We start from the raw sequence: 5,987 nt of genomic DNA, 5'->3' as shown, positions 1-5,987 counted from the left end.
TTCACAAAATATTAATATCATTACATTAGTAATTAAGTGTAATACAAAACATTTCTAAAATATTAACTAAAAAGTTAAGCTAATATATAAAAGTAGTACACCAAAAAAAAAAACACTTGTAAAATTTTGTAGTCGAATTCAAATCTGTCATCACTGGATCATGTGGTATACTCCGAAGAAACTTTATATAGTAGGAAGTACCTGACCAAATTTGGAACACAAACTTAAAACCAATAAACCAGGTCACAACAAGTCTAATTAACATGTCTCAAGTAAAAAAAAAGTTTAGGATATAATTTTTCTTTAAAATGTAAGGTTCATTGTAAGGAGAAGACATGGTGAGCAATACTCACAGAATTATACATAATTATAGATTGGTTTGTTTGTACTGCATCAACCAAAAAGCAAAGGGAAAAAATTAAATAACAAGCTTAAAAAATCTTAAACATTGATAAAAATCTTAGAGCATGAATATATTCTACACAACTTACCATAATTGTAGTCTCAGATAAAACTCTTGAGGTCAATAAAGTTTGACTTTCATATGGGCACATCAAGCTAAGACTATTTACTATTCCTAAGAGATTTTGCAGAAAAATTTGCTGAAACGGTTTAATTAAAACTACTGAGGATTTGCCATAGCATGCACATTCGGAGAATAATTAAAGCAGTAAAAATAATCCTCACATTTTGCATTCCCTAATAAGCAAGAGGATATATAATACTACCCAAGCCAAAATAGACTCTCAAAACTGCATGGAAGAATTCAAGTAACATAAGGATCTGTCTATATGATTCTAAAATTTCGAAAGAAACTTTTATATAAATACACACATGAAAACTAAGAATGCAAAACAGGGTGTAATTTCACCTATCATAACACAAAACAAATACTCAACAACTGAGAAAGAACTTGATCCTGAGCTTACCTTCTCTAAGAAAAGCTTTACTTAGTTAGATTTAGCAGCCATGAAAATCCCAGAACAACTCCTCTTGAGCAGGGATGGGATGGTCAGTGGACTGTGAATGGTGATAATAGTGTCTCTTGAATAGCTTTGTCAAATAAAAAAAGAAACACATTTTCAAGAAGAATTGGAAAAAAATAAATCATTTAAAGTACCAAAGTTTCATGAAAACAGGGCAGCAGCTGCTCACATCATTTGAATACAATTAAGCCAATTGTAAATTTGGAATCTAAAATTTGTTTGGTGGCAAGAGTTCAAATTTAGAGCATAAAGATATTCTAAAAGCTTAGTAGTCTCAATGCAGCTCTTGAGGCCAATAGAGTTTAACTTTCATATGTGCATATCAAGCGAAGACTATCTGATGTTGCTAAGATTATGCAGAAACTCCTAAGGATTTCTACTGCCTTAATTTGATCAGACCTGAAATGGTTTTAATTGACTGATATAGCATACTGCATTGTTCTAGAATAAGAATATTATATACTCCATAACACCAAGAAAAAAATATCTTACTTATCCAATGCCTCCCTCAAGGTACTTTTGCTTTCAAATTTCAAAGTAGATCTTCATAAAATATGTTGACATCCATTCAACATTATATGCTGAATAAAATTTAAACATAAATTACAAATAGCATAATTGCACCAATCCGCAACCAGGAATGCAGAATAGAAGCCAACACCATTATTATGAACATGAAAAAAAAATAGCCAAATAACAAGGAATACATTCAATGATCTTTCAAACTCAACCTATCACAAGCTTTGTAAAGGTAATTTTTCTGTAGAAATTGAGTCACATTCAACCACAACAAAGTAATACTTGAACAACAGTATATCAAAAACATAAAGCTTAGTGACATAATGCCAAACAGTAAGAAATTCATAAAGCCAAATAACCAAAGCAAACTCTTAATATCAACATAAATAACCAAAGAAAGAAGTAGACCATTCCAACTTCATAAATAAAATAAAAAACAAATGTACTGACATAATGCTCCCTCTTAAGCACAGTTGGGCAAAGAGAAGTCACGCATATCAACATTCAAGGAAAGATGAGTAAACTAAATTTACTATATAGTACAACAATCATATATATCATCAATCACCAATCTAAAAACATAGTGTAATTAAGTGATATTTTTATTTCACCCTTTTGAATCTTCATACTGAAATAATAGTAGAAAGAAAGAAATGGTGGAGCACTATATATAAATGAAGAAAAATTTATGGTTTCCATTCCCAATGATTCTAATAATACTTGTTTCCTATTATATCTAAGTAAACAAAAGAATGCATAACAAGCAAAATACTCAAGATAATTCCCAATGATTCTAATAATAGTTGAAAATGAGCATATAAGGTTGTATACTAAACAGAAGCTCAATAAAATCAAACCAAAAACAATGAATTGTGATAAAAAAAAAAGTTAAAAGAAGTTATTCAGTCATATAAGTAGAATACATTATTTATGACATTACCATTTTGTTATGATACATTTCAGGCATGACAGTTAAAGCAATCAGGATGTTGTTTTCGAAACCAAGCAATTAGGTCCAATGGCACAAAACAATAGTAAAGAAACCAGTTTCTTTTGCTACTACATAATAGATTATTTCATGATAAAGTTTTCCTAGTCATAATAAAAAAAAAACTTGCATCAGCAATTAAATAATTTAAAGCCCATACATGTAAAAGATCACCAAATCATGTAGATTGGAGAAAAGATAATTTACTTGCATGAATAAAAAGCTTGCGTCTGTTTCTATATTGTAAATAGCACGAAACACAAATCGAAGAAGATCTGATACATTGAGGTCAATTATATATTTATATATAATATTTTCTGCAAAAGAATTAATTTTTAAATTAATATATATATATGTACGCATATATAAACATGTAACAGTAGGCCAACATGTTTGCATAGGCCCAAATGACACAAGAAATTAGTATTACCCAAACGTGATAGGCCGGCCACGGCAACAAGTGGTTGACCCATCCAAAGATTCCCATCTTCCATGGAATCAATACCCATCCAACAAACAAAAATGCAAATGCATAAGCCAACATACAGTTGCTTGCACAAAGAATAATTTACACAGGATCATTTATGTTTCCTTAACCTATAAGCTTTCAAAGCCAAGCAGCAAAAATTAAAAAAATCTTAGTATTGAAGGGTAATAAGTCAGGAGACATGCTTACGAAGAGAAAGCTCCTCAACATATAACTTGTGAAAAACAAGCACAACTTTTAAATAATACTGAGGGCCTTACACTATTATGCTATTGTAGGAGGCTGGCAATTGTTGTTTTATCAATTAGCTTGTATAAAATATGCATTATAACTGAATATATATTGGATTTGTCAAGAATGAAAGAATGACAAGATAAAAAGAAAAATACTTTAACTCAGAAATTCTATCAAACAGATGGTGTGGCAAGGAATTATAGACATGCACAAACTGAAATAAACATTTTATTTTAATAACATGTATATATGATCATGAATCAGGGCACATAAATAACCGTGAATAAAGAGTTGTACATAAATATGATAATTCTTGTGAACAATCAAGCAAGTAGGAAACAATGAATAAAAAGCATTTTGCTCCATCAATGCTAACAAATTTAGTTCTTTTCCAAAAGCCTAAATGGTCGTGCCTCCGTCTTCGGTGGCATAGAGAAAAATGTTGAGTGTATAGGTTGGAGGCTACTGGTAGTTTTGCGAGAGGGAGAGAGAATGTTATTAGGGTAAACAGTTGAAGAAGATGCATCATATATGTACATATATATATATATATATATTTAAGGTGGATACACCTCATTGTAGTTGTCAATGAATTTATTTAAATTATTTTTTGCTTGATCCATCATTTAAAACTCATCTAAAAAAATTATAGTAATAAATTCATGATCGAGAGATCGACATTTACAACAATAATAATTGAAAACAAAACCTAGAGGAAGAGAAAGAAACATACCTAGATGACTAAGAAAGTAGTAGCAATGATGAGGAAGAGGTTACAAGGAGGAAACAAAAGCTGAATCTTCCGGCGATTAGATTGGCGGCGAGGTCACCACCGGCAGGAAGAACACCAGCCAGAGTAGATGATTTTTCGTTCAGAGAGAGAGGGAAGTTTTTTTTTTTTTTTTGACAGAAGGTCTCATTTACTTTCCCTAAAGTGAAACCTTATCGTAGAAATTAGAGAAGTTTAAATAAATATGAGAAAAATATAAGTAGTTTCTAAATTTATGGGAAAAAAAATAATTGTACAAAATATGGTAAATTTTGGAAAAAAAGTTTAAAATATGGTAAATAAATTACCATAAACTTAATTTTCTTATTTTTTCTTCTCTTCTCTCCTCATGATCTCTCTCTCTTCTCATTTCTTTTTTTCCCTTTCCCAATTCAATGGTCATCTCAAATTTCTTCTAGCGTTGCTACCTCCAGCTGCCTCCGACAACGACAACGACGACGAAGAACTGATTTTCTTCTTCTTCTTCTTCTTCTTCTTCTTCTTCTTCTTCTTTCTTTCTTTCTTCTTTTTCTTCGTCTTCTTTCTTTCTTCTTCTTATTCTTGTTCTTGTTCTTCTTCTTCTTCTTCTTATTTGGTCTTTCTTATTCTTCTTTTTCTTTCTTCAAATCTAGTTTTCTTATTTTTCACATCTGATTTTGAACTTTATATTTGATTTTTCTGGGTTTTTTTTTTCTAAATCTGTTTAAGTAACCAGGTACTTGATTTCATATTTGATTTGATTTAAGAAATGTACTTAAGAAAAGTTGACTGCTATTATTTAGTGTAGACTAGGGTAGTATAAGAAGCTAGGTAGTTGAATATTTTAGGGTACTTTTAACATATGAAAGCTTAGGTTAGCTGGTTAGTTTTTTTGGTTGAAAAGGGCAAAAGTTGTCAAAAGGTTCTTCTCTGTGATGTTTAGATCAATAGGTTTAACAGCCAAACATTCATCAAATAAGGTTCTAACATAAATATTTATGTGTTTATTGATTATTTAAAGAAATAGAAGTAGAACGTTTGCTCAAAAAATGTATCGATAGGTTTACAAAATTTATTCAGAATACAAGTACAAGAAATAAAAAAACAAGCAAACAAAACTTTTGATTTTTCTGGATTTTTTTTTTCCAAATCTGTTTAAGTAACTAGGTACCATGATGTCTGAATCATTTTATTCATATCAGATTTTTTTTAGACCTAGGTGTAACCAGTAGCGATTAATTTATATTTTTTGTTTAGATTTGATTTTGTTTTCACACCTGACTAAGTAACCAGGTATCATAGCAATTGGTTATTTTTTTTAGATTTGATTTTTTTTTCAAACCTCGCTGTAACCAGTTACGATTATGATTAGTTTAGATTTTTTGTTTGAATCTTATTTTTTTTCCAAGACTGGCTAAGTAATCGTTTACCATTGCAACTGTCTCTGTTTTTTTTTTTTTTCAGACCTAGTTGTAACCAGTTACCTTCAAGATCAATTTAATTTATTTTTTTTCATATCAGTTTTTTTTTTTCCAAATCTGTTTAAGTAACCAGGTACCATGACGCCTGATTTATTTTATTCATATCTGATTTTTTTTAGACCTATGAGTAACCAGTTACGATAACGATTAATTTAGATTCTTTTGTTTAGATTTGATTTTGTTTTTACACTTTACTAAGTAACCAGGTACCATAGCAATTGATTTTTTTTTTTAGATTTGATTTTTTTTTTCAAACCTCGCTGTAACCAGTTACCAGATCTTCCTACTAAGCTTTGAGCCTCTCAGCCATTTTTTCTTCTCCTCATTCTTCAGTAGTTTAATTCATCCCCCATCCTCTTCACAAAACCTCCATTAAAATTCATTTCTTTTTACTCAGTTCAATATATACATATATATATACATATATTTTTTCCACAGATAGATCTAATCTAATCTTAGCTAGATGTTACTAACAACCAAAACCAGCAGAAGATGTCTCCAGTACTCAGTGAAGTTCTTCTTTCTGGGTATATGATAAGCTCCA

At 30.2% G+C, this 5,987-nt stretch overlaps 1 long non-coding RNA gene across 4 annotated transcripts; it reads right to left on the bottom strand.

The window, feature by feature from the left end:
- On the bottom strand, positions 1-4,417 carry LOC133815908 (uncharacterized). 4 transcript variants are annotated; one of them, XR_009884900.1, is made up of 4 exons: positions 3,948-4,417; positions 930-1,053; positions 354-388; positions 1-201 (listed from the first exon to the last, which is right to left on the bottom strand). It is a non-coding gene; the product is annotated as an uncharacterized LOC133815908 (long non-coding RNA). The 4 variants fall into 4 exon arrangements; XR_009884899.1 differs by lacking the exon at positions 354-388 and having other exon boundaries at positions 3,948-4,403; XR_009884897.1 differs by lacking the exons at positions 1-201; positions 354-388; positions 930-1,053 and adding exons at positions 1,089-1,404; positions 1,479-1,567 and having other exon boundaries at positions 3,948-4,412.
- Between the last annotated feature and the right edge of the window lie 1,570 nt (positions 4,418-5,987).

This window comes from Humulus lupulus, chromosome 2, assembly GCF_963169125.1.
Source record: "Humulus lupulus chromosome 2, drHumLupu1.1, whole genome shotgun sequence".
Taxonomy (NCBI): domain Eukaryota; kingdom Viridiplantae; phylum Streptophyta; class Magnoliopsida; order Rosales; family Cannabaceae; genus Humulus; species Humulus lupulus.
The sequence above is the reverse complement of the archived record's forward strand: the minus strand, read 5'-3'. Positions and strand labels throughout refer to the sequence as shown.